Source organism: Aquarana catesbeiana, linkage group LG03 (assembly GCF_042186555.1).
Source record: "Aquarana catesbeiana isolate 2022-GZ linkage group LG03, ASM4218655v1, whole genome shotgun sequence".
In the NCBI taxonomy this organism is placed as follows: domain Eukaryota; kingdom Metazoa; phylum Chordata; class Amphibia; order Anura; family Ranidae; genus Aquarana; species Aquarana catesbeiana.
Window position 1 is genome coordinate 678,378,841 of NC_133326.1, and position 22,054 is coordinate 678,400,894.

The 22,054-nt window shown below is 45.2% G+C and overlaps 45 non-coding genes across 45 annotated transcripts; 23 read left to right on the top strand and 22 right to left on the bottom strand.

Moving 5' to 3' along the window:
• Positions 1-271: 271 nt before the first annotated feature.
• On the bottom strand, positions 272-343 carry TRNAE-UUC (transfer RNA glutamic acid (anticodon UUC)). The gene has a single exon. It is a non-coding gene; the product is annotated as a tRNA-Glu (tRNA).
• Positions 344-463: 120 nt separating this feature from the next.
• On the top strand, positions 464-536 carry TRNAM-CAU (transfer RNA methionine (anticodon CAU)). The gene has a single exon. It is a non-coding gene; the product is annotated as a tRNA-Met (tRNA).
• Positions 537-1,249: 713 nt separating this feature from the next.
• On the bottom strand, positions 1,250-1,321 carry TRNAE-UUC (transfer RNA glutamic acid (anticodon UUC)). The gene has a single exon. It is a non-coding gene; the product is annotated as a tRNA-Glu (tRNA).
• Positions 1,322-1,441: 120 nt separating this feature from the next.
• On the top strand, positions 1,442-1,514 carry TRNAM-CAU (transfer RNA methionine (anticodon CAU)). Its single transcript has one exon. It is a non-coding gene; the product is annotated as a tRNA-Met (tRNA).
• A 699-nt stretch (positions 1,515-2,213) lies between these two features.
• Positions 2,214-2,285, bottom strand: TRNAE-UUC (transfer RNA glutamic acid (anticodon UUC)). The gene has a single exon. It is a non-coding gene; the product is annotated as a tRNA-Glu (tRNA).
• A 120-nt stretch (positions 2,286-2,405) lies between these two features.
• On the top strand, positions 2,406-2,478 carry TRNAM-CAU (transfer RNA methionine (anticodon CAU)). Its single transcript has one exon. It is a non-coding gene; the product is annotated as a tRNA-Met (tRNA).
• Positions 2,479-3,183: 705 nt separating this feature from the next.
• On the bottom strand, positions 3,184-3,255 carry TRNAE-UUC (transfer RNA glutamic acid (anticodon UUC)). The gene has a single exon. It is a non-coding gene; the product is annotated as a tRNA-Glu (tRNA).
• Positions 3,256-3,375: 120 nt separating this feature from the next.
• On the top strand, positions 3,376-3,448 carry TRNAM-CAU (transfer RNA methionine (anticodon CAU)). The gene has a single exon. It is a non-coding gene; the product is annotated as a tRNA-Met (tRNA).
• A 713-nt stretch (positions 3,449-4,161) lies between these two features.
• Positions 4,162-4,233, bottom strand: TRNAE-UUC (transfer RNA glutamic acid (anticodon UUC)). The gene has a single exon. It is a non-coding gene; the product is annotated as a tRNA-Glu (tRNA).
• A 120-nt stretch (positions 4,234-4,353) lies between these two features.
• Positions 4,354-4,426, top strand: TRNAM-CAU (transfer RNA methionine (anticodon CAU)). The gene has a single exon. It is a non-coding gene; the product is annotated as a tRNA-Met (tRNA).
• A 713-nt stretch (positions 4,427-5,139) lies between these two features.
• TRNAE-UUC (transfer RNA glutamic acid (anticodon UUC)) lies at positions 5,140-5,211 on the bottom strand. Its single transcript has one exon. It is a non-coding gene; the product is annotated as a tRNA-Glu (tRNA).
• A 120-nt stretch (positions 5,212-5,331) lies between these two features.
• On the top strand, positions 5,332-5,404 carry TRNAM-CAU (transfer RNA methionine (anticodon CAU)). The gene has a single exon. It is a non-coding gene; the product is annotated as a tRNA-Met (tRNA).
• A 699-nt stretch (positions 5,405-6,103) lies between these two features.
• Positions 6,104-6,175, bottom strand: TRNAE-UUC (transfer RNA glutamic acid (anticodon UUC)). Its single transcript has one exon. It is a non-coding gene; the product is annotated as a tRNA-Glu (tRNA).
• Positions 6,176-6,295: 120 nt separating this feature from the next.
• On the top strand, positions 6,296-6,368 carry TRNAM-CAU (transfer RNA methionine (anticodon CAU)). The gene has a single exon. It is a non-coding gene; the product is annotated as a tRNA-Met (tRNA).
• A 705-nt stretch (positions 6,369-7,073) lies between these two features.
• On the bottom strand, positions 7,074-7,145 carry TRNAE-UUC (transfer RNA glutamic acid (anticodon UUC)). The gene has a single exon. It is a non-coding gene; the product is annotated as a tRNA-Glu (tRNA).
• A 120-nt stretch (positions 7,146-7,265) lies between these two features.
• On the top strand, positions 7,266-7,338 carry TRNAM-CAU (transfer RNA methionine (anticodon CAU)). The gene has a single exon. It is a non-coding gene; the product is annotated as a tRNA-Met (tRNA).
• A 713-nt stretch (positions 7,339-8,051) lies between these two features.
• On the bottom strand, positions 8,052-8,123 carry TRNAE-UUC (transfer RNA glutamic acid (anticodon UUC)). The gene has a single exon. It is a non-coding gene; the product is annotated as a tRNA-Glu (tRNA).
• Positions 8,124-8,243: 120 nt separating this feature from the next.
• On the top strand, positions 8,244-8,316 carry TRNAM-CAU (transfer RNA methionine (anticodon CAU)). The gene has a single exon. It is a non-coding gene; the product is annotated as a tRNA-Met (tRNA).
• Positions 8,317-9,029: 713 nt separating this feature from the next.
• Positions 9,030-9,101, bottom strand: TRNAE-UUC (transfer RNA glutamic acid (anticodon UUC)). The gene has a single exon. It is a non-coding gene; the product is annotated as a tRNA-Glu (tRNA).
• A 120-nt stretch (positions 9,102-9,221) lies between these two features.
• Positions 9,222-9,294, top strand: TRNAM-CAU (transfer RNA methionine (anticodon CAU)). The gene has a single exon. It is a non-coding gene; the product is annotated as a tRNA-Met (tRNA).
• Positions 9,295-9,999: 705 nt separating this feature from the next.
• TRNAE-UUC (transfer RNA glutamic acid (anticodon UUC)) lies at positions 10,000-10,071 on the bottom strand. Its single transcript has one exon. It is a non-coding gene; the product is annotated as a tRNA-Glu (tRNA).
• Positions 10,072-10,191: 120 nt separating this feature from the next.
• Positions 10,192-10,264, top strand: TRNAM-CAU (transfer RNA methionine (anticodon CAU)). The gene has a single exon. It is a non-coding gene; the product is annotated as a tRNA-Met (tRNA).
• Positions 10,265-10,977: 713 nt separating this feature from the next.
• TRNAE-UUC (transfer RNA glutamic acid (anticodon UUC)) lies at positions 10,978-11,049 on the bottom strand. Its single transcript has one exon. It is a non-coding gene; the product is annotated as a tRNA-Glu (tRNA).
• A 120-nt stretch (positions 11,050-11,169) lies between these two features.
• Positions 11,170-11,242, top strand: TRNAM-CAU (transfer RNA methionine (anticodon CAU)). The gene has a single exon. It is a non-coding gene; the product is annotated as a tRNA-Met (tRNA).
• Positions 11,243-11,947: 705 nt separating this feature from the next.
• Positions 11,948-12,019, bottom strand: TRNAE-UUC (transfer RNA glutamic acid (anticodon UUC)). The gene has a single exon. It is a non-coding gene; the product is annotated as a tRNA-Glu (tRNA).
• Positions 12,020-12,139: 120 nt separating this feature from the next.
• On the top strand, positions 12,140-12,212 carry TRNAM-CAU (transfer RNA methionine (anticodon CAU)). The gene has a single exon. It is a non-coding gene; the product is annotated as a tRNA-Met (tRNA).
• Positions 12,213-12,911: 699 nt separating this feature from the next.
• Positions 12,912-12,983, bottom strand: TRNAE-UUC (transfer RNA glutamic acid (anticodon UUC)). Its single transcript has one exon. It is a non-coding gene; the product is annotated as a tRNA-Glu (tRNA).
• A 120-nt stretch (positions 12,984-13,103) lies between these two features.
• Positions 13,104-13,176, top strand: TRNAM-CAU (transfer RNA methionine (anticodon CAU)). Its single transcript has one exon. It is a non-coding gene; the product is annotated as a tRNA-Met (tRNA).
• A 705-nt stretch (positions 13,177-13,881) lies between these two features.
• Positions 13,882-13,953, bottom strand: TRNAE-UUC (transfer RNA glutamic acid (anticodon UUC)). The gene has a single exon. It is a non-coding gene; the product is annotated as a tRNA-Glu (tRNA).
• Positions 13,954-14,073: 120 nt separating this feature from the next.
• Positions 14,074-14,146, top strand: TRNAM-CAU (transfer RNA methionine (anticodon CAU)). The gene has a single exon. It is a non-coding gene; the product is annotated as a tRNA-Met (tRNA).
• Positions 14,147-14,845: 699 nt separating this feature from the next.
• TRNAE-UUC (transfer RNA glutamic acid (anticodon UUC)) lies at positions 14,846-14,917 on the bottom strand. Its single transcript has one exon. It is a non-coding gene; the product is annotated as a tRNA-Glu (tRNA).
• Positions 14,918-15,037: 120 nt separating this feature from the next.
• On the top strand, positions 15,038-15,110 carry TRNAM-CAU (transfer RNA methionine (anticodon CAU)). Its single transcript has one exon. It is a non-coding gene; the product is annotated as a tRNA-Met (tRNA).
• An 897-nt stretch (positions 15,111-16,007) lies between these two features.
• On the top strand, positions 16,008-16,080 carry TRNAM-CAU (transfer RNA methionine (anticodon CAU)). The gene has a single exon. It is a non-coding gene; the product is annotated as a tRNA-Met (tRNA).
• A 713-nt stretch (positions 16,081-16,793) lies between these two features.
• On the bottom strand, positions 16,794-16,865 carry TRNAE-UUC (transfer RNA glutamic acid (anticodon UUC)). The gene has a single exon. It is a non-coding gene; the product is annotated as a tRNA-Glu (tRNA).
• A 120-nt stretch (positions 16,866-16,985) lies between these two features.
• Positions 16,986-17,058, top strand: TRNAM-CAU (transfer RNA methionine (anticodon CAU)). Its single transcript has one exon. It is a non-coding gene; the product is annotated as a tRNA-Met (tRNA).
• Positions 17,059-17,771: 713 nt separating this feature from the next.
• TRNAE-UUC (transfer RNA glutamic acid (anticodon UUC)) lies at positions 17,772-17,843 on the bottom strand. The gene has a single exon. It is a non-coding gene; the product is annotated as a tRNA-Glu (tRNA).
• Positions 17,844-17,963: 120 nt separating this feature from the next.
• TRNAM-CAU (transfer RNA methionine (anticodon CAU)) lies at positions 17,964-18,036 on the top strand. Its single transcript has one exon. It is a non-coding gene; the product is annotated as a tRNA-Met (tRNA).
• Positions 18,037-18,842: 806 nt separating this feature from the next.
• Positions 18,843-18,914, bottom strand: TRNAE-UUC (transfer RNA glutamic acid (anticodon UUC)). Its single transcript has one exon. It is a non-coding gene; the product is annotated as a tRNA-Glu (tRNA).
• Positions 18,915-19,034: 120 nt separating this feature from the next.
• Positions 19,035-19,107, top strand: TRNAM-CAU (transfer RNA methionine (anticodon CAU)). Its single transcript has one exon. It is a non-coding gene; the product is annotated as a tRNA-Met (tRNA).
• A 705-nt stretch (positions 19,108-19,812) lies between these two features.
• TRNAE-UUC (transfer RNA glutamic acid (anticodon UUC)) lies at positions 19,813-19,884 on the bottom strand. The gene has a single exon. It is a non-coding gene; the product is annotated as a tRNA-Glu (tRNA).
• A 120-nt stretch (positions 19,885-20,004) lies between these two features.
• On the top strand, positions 20,005-20,077 carry TRNAM-CAU (transfer RNA methionine (anticodon CAU)). Its single transcript has one exon. It is a non-coding gene; the product is annotated as a tRNA-Met (tRNA).
• A 705-nt stretch (positions 20,078-20,782) lies between these two features.
• TRNAE-UUC (transfer RNA glutamic acid (anticodon UUC)) lies at positions 20,783-20,854 on the bottom strand. Its single transcript has one exon. It is a non-coding gene; the product is annotated as a tRNA-Glu (tRNA).
• Positions 20,855-20,974: 120 nt separating this feature from the next.
• TRNAM-CAU (transfer RNA methionine (anticodon CAU)) lies at positions 20,975-21,047 on the top strand. The gene has a single exon. It is a non-coding gene; the product is annotated as a tRNA-Met (tRNA).
• A 699-nt stretch (positions 21,048-21,746) lies between these two features.
• On the bottom strand, positions 21,747-21,818 carry TRNAE-UUC (transfer RNA glutamic acid (anticodon UUC)). The gene has a single exon. It is a non-coding gene; the product is annotated as a tRNA-Glu (tRNA).
• A 120-nt stretch (positions 21,819-21,938) lies between these two features.
• On the top strand, positions 21,939-22,011 carry TRNAM-CAU (transfer RNA methionine (anticodon CAU)). The gene has a single exon. It is a non-coding gene; the product is annotated as a tRNA-Met (tRNA).
• The last annotated feature ends 43 nt before the right edge of the window (positions 22,012-22,054 follow it).

Genomic DNA, 22,054 nt, shown 5'->3' on the forward strand with positions numbered 1-22,054 from the left:
GCATGTGCGTACGCCAAAGCGCACACAATGCGTGACAGATTCTGGTGCCCAGTGGCCTATTTAAAGCAAGCAGCATGAGCCATTAGTTGCTGGATGATCTTCAGCTGCCCCTGTTTCTGATATTATTTGATTTCCTGTTCCCGACTCAGCTTGACCTGTCTTGTCTGCATTCCTGGCTTTGACAACTAGGGAATGATTGGAGGTTACAATGGAAAAACAGCTTTGGAGGTTTCAGCACTAGGAGTGTACATGTCATTAAAAGGTCTTGTGTTTCCCATACCGGGAGTCGAACCCGGGCCGCCTGGGTGAAAACCAGGAATCCTAACCGCTAGACCATATGGGAAAACTTTCTGCCCTTCTTTGGGAAAAATAGAGAAAACTAAATTGAAAAAAAATAATGCCGCCTGCATCATCTTCCAAGTATAGTGGCCAGCAGTGGCACGCAAATTCCCATTGCCGTTCAGCCTCGTTAGCGCAGCAGGTAGCGCGTCAGTCTCATAATCTGAAGGTCGTGAGTTCGATCCTCACACGGGGCACTGATCTCTCTGCTTCTTTTGAGTCTTGGGGTCCTTAATCCATGAAAATCACTACTCTTCATCCCTTAAGTTTTCCAAGAAGCCACATGGATGGAAAAGTGAGCGGCAGCTCAAGCTTTCAATGCTCTTTTGCCCTCCTAAATATTCCACCCAGCTGAAATCTTTAACTCTGCATCTAACAGACCTTGCAAGATACAATGTCTACTCACCCTGGAAAAACAGAGGCATTTTCCATCTATGTGACATGCTTCCCTTTGTTTCATCACACAGAAAGCAAAAAGCAAAGAGGAATTCAAAAGGGCTTTTACAAAGGTGTGAAAAAAAAGGATAATGTCTGTATGAGAGAATGGTTCGTAGAAGATTGGCACATAGAAATTTGCCAATGCGAATGTGCAGAAGAGCAAGAACGGCCAGGAGAATTCATGTGCACATGCGCATGTGTGCATGTGCGTACGCCAAAGCGCACACAATGCGTGACAGATTCTGGTGCCCAGTGGCCTATTTAAAGCAAGCAGCATGAGCCATTAGTTGCTGGATGATCTTCAGCTGCCCCTGTTTCTGATATTATTTGATTTCCTGTTCCCGACTCAGCTTGACCTGTCTTGTCTGCATTCCTGGCTTTGACAACTAGGGAATGATTGGAGGTTACAATGGAAAAACAGCTTTGGAGGTTTCAGCACTAGGAGTGTACATGTCATTAAAAGGTCTTGCGTTTCCCATACTGGGAGTCGAACCCGGGCCGCCTGGGTGAAAACCAGGAATCCTAACCGCTAGACCATATGGGAAAACTTTCTGCCCTTCTTTGGGAAAAATAGAGAAAACTAAATTGAAAAAAAATAATGCCGCCTGCATCATCTTCCAAGTATAGTGGCCAGCAGTGGCACGCAAATTCCCATTGCCGTTCAGCCTCGTTAGCGCAGCAGGTAGCGCGTCAGTCTCATAATCTGAAGGTCGTGAGTTCGATCCTCACACGGGGCACTGATCTCTCTGCTTCTTTTGAGTCTTGGGGTCCTTAATCCATGAAAATCACTACTCTTCATCCCTTAAGTTTTCCAAGAAGCCACATGGATGGAAAAGTGAGCGGCAGCTCAAGCTTTCAATGCTCTTTTGCCCTCCTAAAAATTCCACCCAGCTGAAATCTTTAACTCTGCATCTAACAGACCTTGCAAGATACAATGTCTACTCACCCTGGAAAAACAGAGGCATTTTCCATCTATGTGACATGCTTCCCTTTGTTTCATCACACAGAAAGCAAAAAGCAAAGAGGAATTCAAAAGGGCTTTTACAAAGGTGTGAAAAAAAAGGATAATGTCTGTATGAGAGAATGGTTCGTAGAAGATTGGCACATAGAAATTTGACAATGCGAATGTGCAGAAGAGCAAGAACGGCCAGGAGAATTCATGTGCGCATGTGCGTACGCCAAAGCGCACACAATGCGTGACAGATTCTGGTGCCCAGTGGCCTATTTAAAGCAAGCAGCATGAGCCATTAGTTGCTGGATGATCTTCAGCTGCCCCTGTTTCTGATATTATTTGATTTCCTGTTCCCGACTCAGCTTGACCTGTCTTGTCTGCATTCCTGGCTTTGACAACTAGGGAATGATTGGAGGTTACAATGGAAAAACAGCTTTGGAGGTTTCAGCACTAGGAGTGTACATGTCATTAAAAGGTCTTGCGTTTCCCATACCGGGAGTCGAACCCGGGCCGCCTGGGTGAAAACCAGGAATCCTAACCGCTAGACCATATGGGAAAACTTTCTGCCCTTCTTTGGGAAAAATAGAGAAAACTAAATTGAAAAAAAATAATGCCGCCTGCATCATCTTCCAAGTATAGTGGCCAGCAGTGGCACGCAAATTCCCATTGCCGTTCAGCCTCGTTAGCGCAGCAGGTAGCGCGTCAGTCTCATAATCTGAAGGTCGTGAGTTCGATCCTCACACGGGGCACTGATCTCTCTGCTTCTTTTGAGTCTTGGGGTCCTTAATCCATGAAAATCACTACTCTTCATCCCTTAAGTTTTCCAAGAAGCCACATGGATGGAAAAGTGAGCGGCAGCTCAAGCTTTCAATGCTCTTTTGCCCTCCTAAATATTCCACCCAGCTGAAATCTTTAACTCTGCATCTAACAGACCTTGCAAGATACAATGTCTACTCACCCTGGAAAAACAGAGGCATTTTCCATCTATGTGACATGCTTCCCTTTGTTTCATCACACAGAAAGCAAAAAGCAAAGAGGAATTCAAAAGGGCTTTTACAAAGGTGTGAAAAAAAAGGATAATGTCTGTATGAGAGAATGGTTCGTAGAAGATTGGCACATAGAAATTTGCCAATGCGAATGTGCAGAAGAGCAAGAACGGCCAGGAGAATTCATGTGCACATGCGCATGTGCGCACGCCAAAGCGCACACAATGCGTGACAGATTCTGGTGCCCAGTGGCCTATTTAAAGCAAGCAGCATGAGCCATTAGTTGCTGGATGATCTTCAGCTGCCCCTGTTTCTGATATTATTTGATTTCCTGTTCCCGACTCAGCTTGACCTGTCTTGTCTGCATTCCTGGCTTTGACAACTAGGGAATGATTGGAGGTTACAATGGAAAAACAGCTTTGGAGGTTTCAGCACTAGGAGTGTACATGTCATTAAAAGGTCTTGCGTTTCCCATACCGGGAGTCGAACCCGGGCCGCCTGGGTGAAAACCAGGAATCCTAACCGCTAGACCATATGGGAAAACTTTCTGCCCTTCTTTGGGAAAAATAGAGAAAACTAAATTGAAAAAAAATAATGCCGCCTGCATCATCTTCCAAGTATAGTGGCCAGCAGTGGCACGCAAATTCCCATTGCCGTTCAGCCTCGTTAGCGCAGCAGGTAGCGCGTCAGTCTCATAATCTGAAGGTCGTGAGTTCGATCCTCACACGGGGCACTGATCTCTCTGCTTCTTTTGAGTCTTGGGGTCCTTAATCCATGAAAATCACTACTCTTCATCCCTTAAGTTTTCCAAGAAGCCACATGGATGGAAAAGTGAGCGGCAGCTCAAGCTTTCAATGCTCTTTTGCCCTCCTAAATATTCCACCCAGCTGAAATCTTTAACTCTGCATCTAACAGACCTTGCAAGATACAATGTCTACTCACCCTGGAAAAACAGAGGCATTTTCCATCTATGTGACATGCTTCCCTTTGTTTCATCACACAGAAAGCAAAAAGCAAAGAGGAATTCAAAAGGGCTTTTACAAAGGTGTGAAAAAAAAGGATAATGTCTGTATGAGAGAATGGTTCGTAGAAGATTGGCACATAGAAATTTGCCAATGCGAATGTGCAGAAGAGCAAGAACGGCCAGGAGAATTCATGTGCACATGCGCATGTGCGCATGTGCGTACGCCAAAGCGCACACAATGCGTGACAGATTCTGGTGCCCAGTGGCCTATTTAAAGCAAGCAGCATGAGCCATTAGTTGCTGGATGATCTTCAGCTGCCCCTGTTTCTGATATTATTTGATTTCCTGTTCCCGACTCAGCTTGACCTGTCTTGTCTGCATTCCTGGCTTTGACAACTAGGGAATGATTGGAGGTTACAATGGAAAAACAGCTTTGGAGGTTTCAGCACTAGGAGTGTACATGTCATTAAAAGGTCTTGCGTTTCCCATACCGGGAGTCGAACCCGGGCCGCCTGGGTGAAAACCAGGAATCCTAACCGCTAGACCATATGGGAAAACTTTCTGCCCTTCTTTGGGAAAAATAGAGAAAACTAAATTGAAAAAAAATAATGCCGCCTGCATCATCTTCCAAGTATAGTGGCCAGCAGTGGCACGCAAATTCCCATCGCCGTTCAGCCTCGTTAGCGCAGCAGGTAGCGCGTCAGTCTCATAATCTGAAGGTCGTGAGTTCGATCCTCACACGGGGCACTGATCTCTCTGCTTCTTTTGAGTCTTGGGGTCCTTAATCCATGAAAATCACTACTCTTCATCCCTTAAGTTTTCCAAGAAGCCACATGGATGGAAAAGTGAGCGGCAGCTCAAGCTTTCAATGCTCTTTTGCCCTCCTAAATATTCCACCCAGCTGAAATCTTTAACTCTGCATCTAACAGACCTTGCAAGATACAATGTCTACTCACCCTGGAAAAACAGAGGCATTTTCCATCTATGTGACATGCTTCCCTTTGTTTCATCACACAGAAAGCAAAAAGCAAAGAGGAATTCAAAAGGGCTTTTACAAAGGTGTGAAAAAAAAGGATAATGTCTGTATGAGAGAATGGTTCGTAGAAGATTGGCACATAGAAATTTGCCAATGCGAATGTGCAGAAGAGCAAGAACGGCCAGGAGAATTCATGTGCACATGCGCATGTGCGCATGTGCGTACGCCAAAGCGCACACAATGCGTGACAGATTCTGGTGCCCAGTGGCCTATTTAAAGCAAGCAGCATGAGCCATTAGTTGCTGGATGATCTTCAGCTGCCCCTGTTTCTGATATTATTTGATTTCCTGTTCCCGACTCAGCTTGACCTGTCTTGTCTGCATTCCTGGCTTTGACAACTAGGGAATGATTGGAGGTTACAATGGAAAAACAGCTTTGGAGGTTTCAGCACTAGGAGTGTACATGTCATTAAAAGGTCTTGCGTTTCCCATACCGGGAGTCGAACCCGGGCCGCCTGGGTGAAAACCAGGAATCCTAACCGCTAGACCATATGGGAAAACTTTCTGCCCTTCTTTGGGAAAAATAGAGAAAACTAAATTGAAAAAAAATAATGCCGCCTGCATCATCTTCCAAGTATAGTGGCCAGCAGTGGCACGCAAATTCCCATTGCCGTTCAGCCTCGTTAGCGCAGCAGGTAGCGCGTCAGTCTCATAATCTGAAGGTCGTGAGTTCGATCCTCACACGGGGCACTGATTTCTCTGCTTCTTTTGAGTCTTGGGGTCCTTAATCCATGAAAATCACTACTCTTCATCCCTTAAGTTTTCCAAGAAGCCACATGGATGGAAAAGTGAGCGGCAGCTCAAGCTTTCAATGCTCTTTTGCCCTCCTAAAAATTCCACCCAGCTGAAATCTTTAACTCTGCATCTAACAGACCTTGCAAGATACAATGTCTACTCACCCTGGAAAAACAGAGGCATTTTCCATCTATGTGACATGCTTCCCTTTGTTTCATCACACAGAAAGCAAAAAGCAAAGAGGAATTCAAAAGGGCTTTTACAAAGGTGTGAAAAAAAAGGATAATGTCTGTATGAGAGAATGGTTCGTAGAAGATTGGCACATAGAAATTTGACAATGCGAATGTGCAGAAGAGCAAGAACGGCCAGGAGAATTCATGTGCGCATGTGCGTACGCCAAAGCGCACACAATGCGTGACAGATTCTGGTGCCCAGTGGCCTATTTAAAGCAAGCAGCATGAGCCATTAGTTGCTGGATGATCTTCAGCTGCCCCTGTTTCTGATATTATTTGATTTCCTGTTCCCGACTCAGCTTGACCTGTCTTGTCTGCATTCCTGGCTTTGACAACTAGGGAATGATTGGAGGTTACAATGGAAAAACAGCTTTGGAGGTTTCAGCACTAGGAGTGTACATGTCATTAAAAGGTCTTGCGTTTCCCATACCGGGAGTCGAACCCGGGCCGCCTGGGTGAAAACCAGGAATCCTAACCGCTAGACCATATGGGAAAACTTTCTGCCCTTCTTTGGGAAAAATAGAGAAAACTAAATTGAAAAAAAATAATGCCGCCTGCATCATCTTCCAAGTATAGTGGCCAGCAGTGGCACGCAAATTCCCATTGCCGTTCAGCCTCGTTAGCGCAGCAGGTAGCGCGTCAGTCTCATAATCTGAAGGTCGTGAGTTCGATCCTCACACGGGGCACTGATCTCTCTGCTTCTTTTGAGTCTTGGGGTCCTTAATCCATGAAAATCACTACTCTTCATCCCTTAAGTTTTCCAAGAAGCCACATGGATGGAAAAGTGAGCGGCAGCTCAAGCTTTCAATGCTCTTTTGCCCTCCTAAATATTCCACCCAGCTGAAATCTTTAACTCTGCATCTAACAGACCTTGCAAGATACAATGTCTACTCACCCTGGAAAAACAGAGGCATTTTCCATCTATGTGACATGCTTCCCTTTGTTTCATCACACAGAAAGCAAAAAGCAAAGAGGAATTCAAAAGGGCTTTTACAAAGGTGTGAAAAAAAAGGATAATGTCTGTATGAGAGAATGGTTCGTAGAAGATTGGCACATAGAAATTTGCCAATGCGAATGTGCAGAAGAGCAAGAACGGCCAGGAGAATTCATGTGCACATGCGCATGTGCGTACGCCAAAGCGCACACAATGCGTGACAGATTCTGGTGCCCAGTGGCCTATTTAAAGCAAGCAGCATGAGCCATTAGTTGCTGGATGATCTTCAGCTGCCCCTGTTTCTGATATTATTTGATTTCCTGTTCCCGACTCAGCTTGACCTGTCTTGTCTGCATTCCTGGCTTTGACAACTAGGGAATGATTGGAGGTTACAATGGAAAAACAGCTTTGGAGGTTTCAGCACTAGGAGTGTACATGTCATTAAAAGGTCTTGCGTTTCCCATACCGGGAGTCGAACCCGGGCCGCCTGGGTGAAAACCAGGAATCCTAACCGCTAGACCATATGGGAAAACTTTCTGCCCTTCTTTGGGAAAAATAGAGAAAACTAAATTGAAAAAAAATAATGCCGCCTGCATCATCTTCCAAGTATAGTGGCCAGCAGTGGCACGCAAATTCCCATTGCCGTTCAGCCTCGTTAGCGCAGCAGGTAGCGCGTCAGTCTCATAATCTGAAGGTCGTGAGTTCGATCCTCACACGGGGCACTGATCTCTCTGCTTCTTTTGAGTCTTGGGGTCCTTAATCCATGAAAATCACTACTCTTCATCCCTTAAGTTTTCCAAGAAGCCACATGGATGGAAAAGTGAGCGGCAGCTCAAGCTTTCAATGCTCTTTTGCCCTCCTAAATATTCCACCCAGCTGAAATCTTTAACTCTGCATCTAACAGACCTTGCAAGATACAATGTCTACTCACCCTGGAAAAACAGAGGCATTTTCCATCTATGTGACATGCTTCCCTTTGTTTCATCACACAGAAAGCAAAAAGCAAAGAGGAATTCAAAAGGGCTTTTACAAAGGTGTGAAAAAAAAGGATAATGTCTGTATGAGAGAATGGTTCGTAGAAGATTGGCACATAGAAATTTGCCAATGCGAATGTGCAGAAGAGCAAGAACGGCCAGGAGAATTCATGTGCACATGCGCATGTGCGCATGTGCGTACGCCAAAGCGCACACAATGCGTGACAGATTCTGGTGCCCAGTGGCCTATTTAAAGCAAGCAGCATGAGCCATTAGTTGCTGGATGATCTTCAGCTGCCCCTGTTTCTGATATTATTTGATTTCCTGTTCCCGACTCAGCTTGACCTGTCTTGTCTGCATTCCTGGCTTTGACAACTAGGGAATGATTGGAGGTTACAGTGGAAAAACAGCTTTGGAGGTTTCAGCACTAGGAGTGTACATGTCATTAAAAGGTCTAGCGTTTCCCATACCGGGAGTCGAACCCGGGCCGCCTGGGTGAAAACCAGGAATCCTAACAGCTAGACCATATGGGAAAACTTTCTGCCCTTCTTTGGGAAAAATAGAGAAAACTAAATTGAAAAAAAATAATGCCGCCTGCATCATCTTCCAAGTATAGTGGCCAGCAGTGGCACGCAAATTCCAATTGCCGTTCAGCCTCGTTAGCGCAGCAGGTAGCGCGTCAGTCTCATAATCTGAAGGTCGTGAGTTCGATCCTCACACGGGGCACTGATCTCTCTGCTTCTTTTGAGTCTTGGGGTCCTTAATCCATGAAAATCACTACTCTTCATCCCTTAAGTTTTCCAAGAAGCCACATGGATGGAAAAGTGAGCGGCAGCTCAAGCTTTCAATGCTCTTTTGCCCTCCTAAATATTCCACCCAGCTGAAATCTTTAACTCTGCATCTAACAGACCTTGCAAGATACAATGTCTACTCACCCTGGAAAAACAGAGGCATTTTCCATCTATGTGACATGCTTCCCTTTGTTTCATCACACAGAAAGCAAAAAGCAAAGAGGAATTCAAAAGGGCTTTTACAAAGGTGTGAAAAAAAAGGATAATGTCTGTATGAGAGAATGGTTCGTAGAAGATTGGCACATAGAAATTTGCCAATGCGAATGTGCAGAAGAGCAAGAACGGCCAGGAGAATTCATGTGCACATGCGCATGTGCGCATGTGCGTACGCCAAAGCGCACACAATGCGTGACAGATTCTGGTGCCCAGTGGCCTATTTAAAGCAAGCAGCATGAGCCATTAGTTGCTGGATGATCTTCAGCTGCCCCTGTTTCTGATATTATTTGATTTCCTGTTCCCGACTCAGCTTGACCTGTCTTGTCTGCATTCCTGGCTTTGACAACTAGGGAATGATTGGAGGTTACAATGGAAAAACAGCTTTGGAGGTTTCAGCACTAGGAGTGTACATGTCATTAAAAGGTCTTGCGTTTCCCATACCGGGAGTCGAACCCGGGCCGCCTGGGTGAAAACCAGGAATCCTAACCGCTAGACCATATGGGAAAACTTTCTGCCCTTCTTTGGGAAAAATAGAGAAAACTAAATTGAAAAAAAATAATGCCGCCTGCATCATCTTCCAAGTATAGTGGCCAGCAGTGGCACGCAAATTCCAATTGCCGTTCAGCCTCGTTAGCGCAGCAGGTAGCGCGTCAGTCTCATAATCTGAAGGTCGTGAGTTCGATCCTCACACGGGGCACTGATCTCTCTGCTTCTTTTGAGTCTTGGGGTCCTTAATCCATGAAAATCACTACTCTTCATCCCTTAAGTTTTCCAAGAAGCCACATGGATGGAAAAGTGAGCGGCAGCTCAAGCTTTCAATGCTCTTTTGCCCTCCTAAATATTCCACCCAGCTGAAATCTTTAACTCTGCATCTAACAGACCTTGCAAGATACAATGTCTACTCACCCTGGAAAAACAGAGGCATTTTCCATCTATGTGACATGCTTCCCTTTGTTTCATCACACAGAAAGCAAAAAGCAAAGAGGAATTCAAAAGGGCTTTTACAAAGGTGTGAAAAAAAAGGATAATGTCTGTATGAGAGAATGGTTCGTAGAAGATTGGCACATAGAAATTTGCCAATGCGAATGTGCAGAAGAGCAAGAACGGCCAGGAGAATTCATGTGCACATGCGCATGTGCGTACGCCAAAGCGCACACAATGCGTGACAGATTCTGGTGCCCAGTGGCCTATTTAAAGCAAGCAGCATGAGCCATTAGTTGCTGGATGATCTTCAGCTGCCCCTGTTTCTGATATTATTTGATTTCCTGTTCCCGACTCAGCTTGACCTGTCTTGTCTGCATTCCTGGCTTTGACAACTAGGGAATGATTGGAGGTTACAATGGAAAAACAGCTTTGGAGGTTTCAGCACTAGGAGTGTACATGTCATTAAAAGGTCTTGCGTTTCCCATACCGGGAGTCGAACCCGGGCCGCCTGGGTGAAAACCAGGAATCCTAACCGCTAGACCATATGGGAAAACTTTCTGCCCTTCTTTGGGAAAAATAGAGAAAACTAAATTGAAAAAAAATAATGCCGCCTGCATCATCTTCCAAGTATAGTGGCCAGCAGTGGCACGCAAATTCCAATTGCCGTTCAGCCTCGTTAGCGCAGCAGGTAGCGCGTCAGTCTCATAATCTGAAGGTCGTGAGTTTGATCCTCACACGGGGCACTGATCTCTCTGCTTCTTTTGAGTCTTGGGGTCCTTAATCCATGAAAATCACTACTCTTCATCCCTTAAGTTTTCCAAGAAGCCACATGGATGGAAAAGTGAGCGGCAGCTCAAGCTTTCAATGCTCTTTTGCCCTCCTAAATATTCCACCCAGCTGAAATCTTTAACTCTGCATCTAACAGACCTTGCAAGATACAATGTCTACTCACCCTGGAAAAACAGAGGCATTTTCCATCTATGTGACATGCTTCCCTTTGTTTCATCACACAGAAAGCAAAAAGCAAAGAGGAATTCAAAAGGGCTTTTACAAAGGTGTGAAAAAAAAGGATAATGTCTGTATGAGAGAATGGTTCGTAGAAGATTGGCACATAGAAATTTGCCAATGCGAATGTGCAGAAGAGCAAGAACGGCCAGGAGAATTCATGTGCACATGCGCATGTGCGCATGTGCGTACGCCAAAGCGCACACAATGCGTGACAGATTCTGGTGCCCAGTGGCCTATTTAAAGCAAGCAGCATGAGCCATTAGTTGCTGGATGATCTTCAGCTGCCCCTGTTTCTGATATTATTTGATTTCCTGTTCCCGACTCAGCTTGACCTGTCTTGTCTGCATTCCTGGCTTTGACAACTAGTGAATGATTGGAGGTTACAATGGAAAAACAGCTTTGGAGGTTTCAGCACTAGGAGTGTACATGTCATTAAAAGGTCTTGCGTTTCCCATACCGGGAGTCGAACCCGGGCCGCCTGGGTGAAAACCAGGAATCCTAACCGCTAGACCATATGGGAAAACTTTCTGCCCTTCTTTGGGAAAAATAGAGAAAACTAAATTGAAAAAAAATAATGCCGCCTGCATCATCTTCCAAGTATAGTGGCCAGCAGTGGCACGCAAATTCCCATTGCCGTTCAGCCTCGTTAGCGCAGCAGGTAGCGCGTCAGTCTCATAATCTGAAGGTCGTGAGTTCGATCCTCACACGGGGCACTGATCTCTCTGCTTCTTTTGAGTCTTGGGGTCCTTAATCCATGAAAATCACTACTCTTCATCCCTTAAGTTTTCCAAGAAGCCACATGGATGGAAAAGTGAGCGGCAGCTCAAGCTTTCAATGCTCTTTTGCCCTCCTAAATATTCCACCCAGCTGAAATCTTTAACTCTGCATCTAACAGACCTTGCAAGATACAATGTCTACTCACCCTGGAAAAACAGAGGCATTTTCCATCTATGTGACATGCTTCCCTTTGTTTCATCACACAGAAAGCAAAAAGCAAAGAGGAATTCAAAAGGGCTTTTACAAAGGTGTGAAAAAAAAGGATAATGTCTGTATGAGAGAATGGTTCGTAGAAGATTGGCACATAGAAATTTGCCAATGCGAATGTGCAGAAGAGCAAGAACGGCCAGGAGAATTCATGTGCACATGCGCATGTGCGTACGCCAAAGCGCACACAATGCGTGACAGATTCTGGTGCCCAGTGGCCTATTTAAAGCAAGCAGCATGAGCCATTAGTTGCTGGATGATCTTCAGCTGCCCCTGTTTCTGATATTATTTGATTTCCTGTTCCCGACTCAGCTTGACCTGTCTTGTCTGCATTCCTGGCTTTGACAACTAGGGAATGATTGGAGGTTACAATGGAAAAACAGCTTTGGAGGTTTCAGCACTAGGAGTGTACATGTCATTAAAAGGTCTTGCGTTTCCCATACCGGGAGTCGAACCCGGGCCGCCTGGGTGAAAACCAGGAATCCTAACCGCTAGACCATATGGGAAAACTTTCTGCCCTTCTTTGGGAAAAATAGAGAAAACTAAATTGAAAAAAAATAATGCCGCCTGCATCATCTTCCAAGTATAGTGGCCAGCAGTGGCACGCAAATTCCCATTGCCGTTCAGCCTCGTTAGCGCAGCAGGTAGCGCGTCAGTCTCATAATCTGAAGGTCGTGAGTTCGATCCTCACACGGGGCACTGATTTCTCTGCTTCTTTTGAGTCTTGGGGTCCTTAATCCATGAAAATCACTACTCTTCATCCCTTAAGTTTTCCAAGAAGCCACATGGATGGAAAAGTGAGCGGCAGCTCAAGCTTTCAATGCTCTTTTGCCCTCCTAAAAATTCCACCCAGCTGAAATCTTTAACTCTGCATCTAACAGACCTTGCAAGATACAATGTCTACTCACCCTGGAAAAACAGAGGCATTTTCCATCTATGTGACATGCTTCCCTTTGTTTCATCACACAGAAAGCAAAAAGCAAAGAGGAATTCAAAAGGGCTTTTACAAAGGTGTGAAAAAAAAGGATAATGTCTGTATGAGAGAATGGTTCGTAGAAGATTGGCACATAGAAATTTGACAATGCGAATGTGCAGAAGAGCAAGAACGGCCAGGAGAATTCATGTGCGCATGTGCGTACGCCAAAGCGCACACAATGCGTGACAGATTCTGGTGCCCAGTGGCCTATTTAAAGCAAGCAGCATGAGCCATTAGTTGCTGGATGATCTTCAGCTGCCCCTGTTTCTGATATTATTTGATTTCCTGTTCCCGACTCAGCTTGACCTGTCTTGTCTGCATTCCTGGCTTTGACAACTAGGGAATGATTGGAGGTTACAATGGAAAAACAGCTTTGGAGGTTTCAGCACTAGGAGTGTACATGTCATTAAAAGGTCTTGCGTTTCCCATACCGGGAGTCGAACCCGGGCCGCCTGGGTGAAAACCAGGAATCCTAACCGCTAGACCATATGGGAAAACTTTCTGCCCTTCTTTGGGAAAAATAGAGAAAACTAAATTGAAAAAAAATAATGCCGCCTGCATCATCTTCCAAGTATAGTGGCCAGCAGTGGCACGCAAATTCCCATTGCCGTTCAGCCTCGTTAGCGCAGCAGGTAGCGCGTCAGTCTCATAATCTGAAGGTCGTGAGTTCGATCCTCACACGGGGCACTGATCTCTCTGCTTCTTTTGAGTCTTGGGGTCCTTAATCCATGAAAATCACTACTCTTCATCCCTTAAGTTTTCCAAGAAGCCACATGGATGGAAAAGTGAGCGGCAGCTCAAGCTTTCAATGCTCTTTTGCCCTCCTAAATATTCCACCCAGCTGAAATCTTTAACTCTGCATCTAACAGACCTTGCAAGATACAATGTCTACTCACCCTGGAAAAACAGAGGCATTTTCCATCTATGTGACATGCTTCCCTTTGTTTCATCACACAGAAAGCAAAAAGCAAAGAGGAATTCAAAAGGGCTTTTACAAAGGTGTGAAAAAAAAGGATAATGTCTGTATGAGAGAATGGTTCGTAGAAGATTGGCACATAGAAATTTGCCAATGCGAATGTGCAGAAGAGCAAGAACGGCCAGGAGAATTCATGTGCACATGCGCATGTGCGTACGCCAAAGCGCACACAATGCGTGACAGATTCTGGTGCCCAGTGGCCTATTTAAAGCAAGCAGCATGAGCCATTAGTTGCTGGATGATCTTCAGCTGCCCCTGTTTCTGATATTATTTGATTTCCTGTTCCCGACTCAGCTTGACCTGTCTTGTCTGCATTCCTGGCTTTGACAACTAGGGAATGATTGTAGGTTACAATGGAAAAACAGCTTTGGAGGTTTCAGCACTAGGAGTGTACATGTCATTAAAAGGTCTTGCGTTTCCCATACCGGGAGTCGAACCCGGGCCGCCTGGGTGAAAACCAGGAATCCTAACCGCTAGACCATATGGGAAAACTTTCTGCCCTTCTTTGGGAAAAATAGAGAAAACTAAATTGAAAAAAAATAATGCCGCCTGCATCATCTTCCAAGTATAGTGGCCAGCAGTGGCACGCAAATTCCCATTGCCGTTCAGCCTCGTTAGCGCAGCAGGTAGCGCGTCAGTCTCATAATCTGAAGGTCGTGAGTTCGATCCTCACACGGGGCACTGATTTCTCTGCTTCTTTTGAGTCTTGGGGTCCTTAATCCATGAAAATCACTACTCTTCATCCCTTAAGTTTTCCAAGAAGCCACATGGATGGAAAAGTGAGCGGCAGCTCAAGCTTTCAATGCTCTTTTGCCCTCCTAAAAATTCCACCCAGCTGAAATCTTTAACTCTGCATCTAACAGACCTTGCAAGATACAATGTCTACTCACCCTGGAAAAACAGAGGCATTTTCCATCTATGTGACATGCTTCCCTTTGTTTCATCACACAGAAAGCAAAAAGCAAAGAGGAATTCAAAAGGGCTTTTACAAAGGTGTGAAAAAAAAGGATAATGTCTGTATGAGAGAATGGTTCGTAGAAGATTGGCACATAGAAATTTGACAATGCGAATGTGCAGAAGAGCAAGAACGGCCAGGAGAATTCATGTGCGCATGTGCGTACGCCAAAGCGCACACAATGCGTGACAGATTCTGGTGCCCAGTGGCCTATTTAAAGCAAGCAGCATGAGCCATTAGTTGCTGGATGATCTTCAGCTGCCCCTGTTTCTGATATTATTTGATTTCCTGTTCCCGACTCAGCTTGACCTGTCTTGTCTGCATTCCTGGCTTTGACAACTAGGGAATGATTGGAGGTTACAATGGAAAAACAGCTTTGGAGGTTTCAGCACTAGGAGTGTACATGTCATTAAAAGGTCTTGCGTTTCCCATACCGGGAGTCGAACCCGGGCCGCCTGGGTGAAAACCAGGAATCCTAACCGCTAGACCATATGGGAAAACTTTCTGCCCTTCTTTGGGAAAAATAGAGAAAACTAAATTGAAAAAAAATAATGCCGCCTGCATCATCTTCCAAGTATAGTGGCCAGCAGTGGCACGCAAATTCCCATTGCCGTTCAGCCTCGTTAGCGCAGCAGGTAGCGCGTCAGTCTCATAATCTGAAGGTCGTGAGTTCGATCCTCACACGGGGCACTGATCTCTCTGCTTCTTTTGAGTCTTGGGGTCCTTAATCCATGAAAATCACTACTCTTCATCCCTTAAGTTTTCCAAGAAGCCACATGGATGGAAAAGTGAGCGGCAGCTCAAGCTTTCAATGCTCTTTTGCCCTCCTAAATATTCCACCCAGCTGAAATCTTTAACTCTGCATCTAACAGACCTTGCAAGATACAATGTCTACTCACCCTGGAAAAACAGAGGCATTTTCCATCTATGTGACATGCTTCCCTTTGTTTCATCACACAGAAAGCAAAAAGCAAAGAGGAATTCAAAAGGGCTTTTACAAAGGTGTGAAAAAAAAGGATAATGTCTGTATGAGAGAATGGTTCGTAGAAGATTGGCACATAGAAATTTGCCAATGCGAATGTGCAGAAGAGCAAGAACGGCCAGGAGAATTCATGTGCACATGCGCATGTGCGTACGCCAAAGCGCACACAATGCGTGACAGATTCTGGTGCCCAGTGGCCTATTTAAAGCAAGCAGCATGAGCCATTAGTTGCTGGATGATCTTCAGCTGCCCCTGTTTCTGATATTATTTGATTTCCTGTTCCCGACTCAGCTTGACCTGTCTTGTCTGCATTCCTGGCTTTGACAACTAGGGAATGATTGGAGGTTACAATGGAAAAACAGCTTTGGAGGTTTCAGCACTAGGAGTGTACATGTCATTAAAAGGTCTTGCGTTTCCGATACCGGGAGTCGAACCCGGGCCGCCTGGGTGAAAACCAGGAATCCTAACCGCTAGACCATATGGGAAAACTTTCTGCCCTTCTTTGGGAAAAATAGAGAAAACTAAATTGAAAAAAAATAATGCCGCCTGCATCATCTTCCAAGTATAGTGGCCAGCAGTGGCACGCAAATTCTCATTGCCGTTCATCCTCGTTAGCGCAGCAGGTAGCGCGTCAGTCTCATAATCTGAAGGTCGTGAGTTCGATCCTCACACGGGGCACTGATCTCTCTGCTTCTTTTGAGTCTTGGGGTCCTTAATCCATGAAAATCACTACTCTTCATCCCTTAAGTTTTCCAAGAAGCCACATGGATGGAAAAGTGAGCGGCAGCTCAAGCTTTCAATGCTCTTTTGCCCTCCTAAATATTCCACCCAGCTGAAATCTTTAACTCTGCATCTAACAGACCTTGCAAGATACAATGTCTACTCACCCTGGAAAAACAGAGGCATTTTCCATCTATGTGACATGCTTCCCTTTGTTTCATCACACAGAAAGCAAAAAGCAAAGAGGAATTCAAAAGGGCTTTTACAAAGGTGTGAAAAAAAAGGATAATGTCTGTATGAGAGAATGGTTCGTAGAAGATTGGCACATAGAAATTTGCCAATGCGAATGTGCAGAAGAGCAAGAACGGCCAGGAGAATTCATGTGCACATGTGCATGTGCGCATGTGCGTACGCCAAAGCGCACACAATGCGTGACAGATTCTGGTGCCCAGTGGCCTATTTAAAGCAAGCAGCATGAGCCATTAGTTGCTGGATGATCTTCAGCTGCCCCTGTTTCTGATATTATTTGATTTCCTGTTCCCGACTCAGCTTGACCTGTCTTGTCTGCATTCCTGGCTTTGACAACTAGGGAATGATTGGAGGTTACAATGGAAAAACAGCTTTGGAGGTTTCAGCACTAGGAGTGTACATGTCATTAAAAGGTCTTGCGTTTCCCATACCGGGAGTCGAACCCGGGCCGCCTGGGTGAAAACCAGGAATCCTAACCGCTAGACCATATGGGAAAACTTTCTGCCCTTCTTTGGGAAAAATAGAGAAAACTAAATTGAAAAAAAATAATGCCGCCTGCATCATCTTCCAAGTATAGTGGCCAGCAGTGGCACGCAAATTCCCATTGCCGTTCAGCCTCGTTAGCGCAGCAGGTAGCGCGTCAGTCTCATAATCTGAAGGTCGTGAGTTCGATCCTCACACGGGGCACTGATCTCTCTGCTTCTTTTGAGTCTTGGGGTCCTTAATCCATGAAAATCACTACTCTTCATCCCTTAAGTTTTCCAAGAAGCCACATGGATGGAAAAGTGAGCGGCAGCTCAAGCTTTCAATGCTCTTTTGCCCTCCTAAATATTCCACCCAGCTGAAATCTTTAACTCTGCATCTAACAGACCTTGCAAGATACAATGTCTACTCACCCTGGAAAAACAGAGGCATTTTCCATCTATGTGACATGCTTCCCTTTGTTTCATCACACAGAAAGCAAAAAGCAAAGAGGAATTCAAAAGGGCTTTTACAAAGGTGTGAAAAAAAAGGATAATGTCTGTATGAGAGAATGGTTCGTAGAAGATTGGCACATAGAAATTTGCCAATGCGAATGTGCAGAAGAGCAAGAACGGCCAGGAGAATTCATGTGCACATGCGCATGTGCGCATGTGCGTACGCCAAAGCGCACACAATGCGTGACAGATTCTGGTGCCCAGTGGCCTATTTAAAGCAAGCAGCATGAGCCATTAGTTGCTGGATGATCTTCAGCTGCCCCTGTTTCTGATATTATTTGATTTCCTGTTCCCGACTCAGCTTGACCTGTCTTGTCTGCATTCCTGGCTTTGACAACTAGGGAATGATTGGAGGTTACAATGGAAAAACAGCTTTGGAGGTTTCAGCACTAGGAGTGTACATGTCATTAAAAGGTCTTGCGTTTCCCATACCGGGAGTCGAACCCGGGCCACCTGGGTGAAAACCAGGAATCCTAACCGCTAGACCATATGGGAAAACTTTCTGCCCTTCTTTGGGAAAAATAGAGAAAACTAAATTGAAAAAAAATAATGCCGCCTGCATCATCTTCCAAGTATAGTGGCCAGCAGTGGCACGCAAATTCCCATTGCCGTTCAGCCTCGTTAGCGCAGCAGGTAGCGCGTCAGTCTCATAATCTGAAGGTCGTGAGTTCGATCCTCACACGGGGCACTGATCTCTCTGCTTCTTTTGAGTCTTGGGGTCCTTAATCCATGAAAATCACTACTCTTCATCCCTTAAGTTTTCCAAGAAGCCACATGGATGGAAAAGTGAGCGGCAGCTCAAGCTTTCAATGCTCTTTTGCCCTCCTAAATATTCCACCCAGCTGAAATCTTTAACTCTGCATCTAACAGACCTTGCAAGATACAATGTCTACTCACCCTGGAAAAACAGAGGCATTTTCCATCTATGTGACATGCTTCCCTTTGTTTCATCACACAGAAAGCAAAAAGCAAAGAGGAATTCAAAAGGGCTTTTACAAAGGTGTGAAAAAAAAGGATAATGTCTGTATGAGAGAATGGTTCGTAGAAGATTGGCACATAGAAATTTGCCAATGCGAATGTGCAGAAGAGCAAGAACGGTCAGGAGAATTCATGTGCACATGCGCATGTGCGTACGCCAAAGCGCACACAATGCGTGACAGATTTTGGTGCCCAGTGGCCTATTTAAAGCAAGCAGCATGAGCCATTAGTTGCTGGATGATCTTCAGCTGCCCCTGTTTCTGATATTATTTGATTTCCTGTTCCCGACTCAGCTTGACCTGTCTTGTCTGCATTCCTGGCTTTGACAACTAGGGAATGATTGGAGGTTACAATGGAAAAACAGCTTTGGAGGTTTCAGCACTAGGAGTGTACATGTCATTAAAAGGTCTTGCGTTCCTGGCTTTGACAACTAGGGAATGATTGGAGGTTACAATGGAAAAACAGCTTTGGAGGTTTCAGCACTAGGAGTGTACATGTCATTAAAAGGTCTTGCGTTTCCGATACCGGGAGTCGAACCCGGGCCGCCTGGGTGAAAACCAGGAATCCTAACCGCTAGACCATATGGGAAAACTTTCTGCCCTTCTTTGGGAAAAATAGAGAAAACTAAATTGAAAAAAAATAATGCCGCCTGCATCATCTTCCAAGTATAGTGGCCAGCAGTGGCACGCAAATTCCCATTGCCGTTCAGCCTCGTTAGCGCAGCAGGTAGCGCGTCAGTCTCATAATCTGAAGGTCGTGAGTTCGATCCTCACACGGGGCACTGATCTCTCTGCTTCTTTTGAGTCTTGGGGTCCTTAATCCATGAAAATCACTACTCTTCATCCCTTAAGTTTTCCAAGAAGCCACATGGATGGAAAAGTGAGCGGCAGCTCAAGCTTTCAATGCTCTTTTGCCCTCCTAAATATTCCACCCAGCTGAAATCTTTAACTCTGCATCTAACAGACCTTGCAAGATACAATGTCTACTCACCCTGGAAAAACAGAGGCATTTTCCATCTATGTGACATGCTTCCCTTTGTTTCATCACACAGAAAGCAAAAAGCAAAGAGGAATTCAAAAGGGCTTTTACAAAGGTGTGAAAAAAAAGGATAATGTCTGTATGAGAGAATGGTTCGTAGAAGATTGGCACATAGAAATTTGCCAATGCGAATGTGCAGAAGAGCAAGAACGGCCAGGAGAATTCATGTGCACATGCGCATGTGCGTACGCCAAAGCGCACACAATGCGTGACAGATTCTGGTGCCCAGTGGCCTATTTAAAGCAAGCAGCATGAGCCATTAGTTGCTGGATGATCTTCAGCTGCCCCTGTTTCTGATATTATTTGATTTCCTGTTCCCGACTCAGCTTGACCTGTCTTGTCTGCATTCCTGGCTTTGACAACTAGGGAATGATTGGAGGTTACAATGGAAAAACAGCTTTGGAGGTTTCAGCACTAGGAGTGTACATGTCATTAAAAGGTCTTGCGTTTCCCATACCGGGAGTCGAACCCGGGCCGCCTGGGTGAAAACCAGGAATCCTAACCGCTAGACCATATGGGAAAACTTTCTGCCCTTCTTTGGGAAAAATAGAGAAAACTAAATTGAAAAAAAATAATGCCGCCTGCATCATCTTCCAAGTATAGTGGCCAGCAGTGGCACGCAAATTCCCATTGCCGTTCAGCCTCGTTAGCGCAGCAGGTAGCGCGTCAGTCTCATAATCTGAAGGTCGTGAGTTCGATCCTCACACGGGGCACTGATCTCTCTGCTTCTTTTGAGTCTTGGGGTCCTTAATCCATGAAAATCACTACTCTTCATCCCTTAAGTTTTCCAAGAAGCCACATGGATGGAAAAGTGAGCGGCAGCTCAAGCTTTCAATGCTCTTTTGCCCTCCTAAATATTCCACCCAGCTGAAATCTTTAACTCTGCATCTAACAGACCTTGCAAGATACAATGTCTACTCACCCTGGAAAAACAGAGGCATTTTCCATCTATGTGACATGCTTCCCTTTGTTTCATCACACAGAAAGCAAAAAGCAAAGAGGAATTCAAAAGGGCTTTTACAAAGGTGTGAAAAAAAAGGATAATGTCTGTATGAGAGAATGGTTCGTAGAAGATTGGCACATAGAAATTTGCCAATGCGAATGTGCAGAAGAGCAAGAACGGCCAGGAGAATTCATGTGCACATGCGCATGTGCGTACGCCAAAGCGCACACAATGCGTGACAGATTCTGGTGCCCAGTGGCCTATTTAAAGCAAGCAGCATGAGCCATTAGTTGCTGGATGATCTTCAGCTGCCCCTGTTTCTGATATTATTTGATTTCCTGTTCCCGACTCAGCTTGACCTGTCTTGTCTGCATTCCTGGCTTTGACAACTAGGGAATGATTGGAGGTTACAATGGAAAAACAGCTTTGGAGGTTTCAGCACTAGGAGTGTACATGTCATTAAAAGGTCTTGTGTTTCCCATACCGGGAGTCGAACCCAGGCCGCCTGGGTGAAAACCAGGAATCCTAACCGCTAGACCATATGGGAAAACTTTCTGCCCTTCTTTGGGAAAAATAGAGAAAACTAAATTGAAAAAAAATAATGCCGCCTGCATCATCTTCCAAGTATAGTGGCCAGCAGTGGCACGCAAATTCCCATTGCCGTTCAGCCTCGTTAGCGCAGCAGGTAGCGCGTCAGTCTCATAATCTGAAGGTCGTGAGTTCGATCCTCACACGGGGCACTGATTTCTCTGCTTCTTTTGAGTCTTGGGGTCCTTAATCCATGAAAATCACTACTCTTCATCCCTTAAGTTTTCCAAGAAGCCACATGGATGGAAAAGTGAGCGGCAGCTCAAGCTTTCAATGCTCTTTTGCCCTCCTAAAAATTCCACCCAGCTGAAATCTTTAACTCTGCATCTAACAGACCTTGCAAGATACAATGTCTACTCACCCTGGAAAAACAGAGGCATTTTCCATCTATGTGACATGCTTCCCTTTGTTTCATCACACAGAAAGCAAAAAGCAAAGAGGAATTCAAAAGGGCTTTTACAAAGGTGTGAAAAAAAAGGATAATGTCTGTATGAGAGAATGGTTCGTAGAAGATTGGCACATAGAAATTTGACAATGCGAATGTGCAGAAGAGCAAGAACGGCCAGGAGAATTCATGTGCGCATGTGCGTACGCCAAAGCGCACACAATGCGTGACAGATTCTGGTGCCCAGTGGCCTATTTAAAGCAAGCAGCATGAGCCATTAGTTGCTGGATGATCTTCAGCTGCCCCTGTTTCTGATATTATTTGATTTCCTGTTCCCGACTCAGCTTGACCTGTCTTGTCTGCATTCCTGGCTTTGACAACTAGGGAATGATTGGAGGTTACAATGGAAAAACAGCTTTGGAGGTTTCAGCACTAGGAGTGTACATGTCATTAAAAGGTCTTGCGTTTCCCATACCGGGAGTCGAACCCGGGCCGCCTGGGTGAAAACCAGGAATCCTAACCGCTAGACCATATGGGAAAACTTTCTGCCCTTCTTTGGGAAAAATAGAGAAAACTAAATTGAAAAAAAATAATGCCGCCTGCATCATCTTCCAAGTATAGTGGCCAGCAGTGGCACGCAAATTCCCATTGCCGTTCAGCCTCGTTAGCGCAGCAGGTAGCGCGTCAGTCTCATAATCTGAAGGTCGTGAGTTCGATCCTCACATGGGGCACTGATCTCTCTGCTTCTTTTGAGTCTTGGGGTCCTTAATCCAT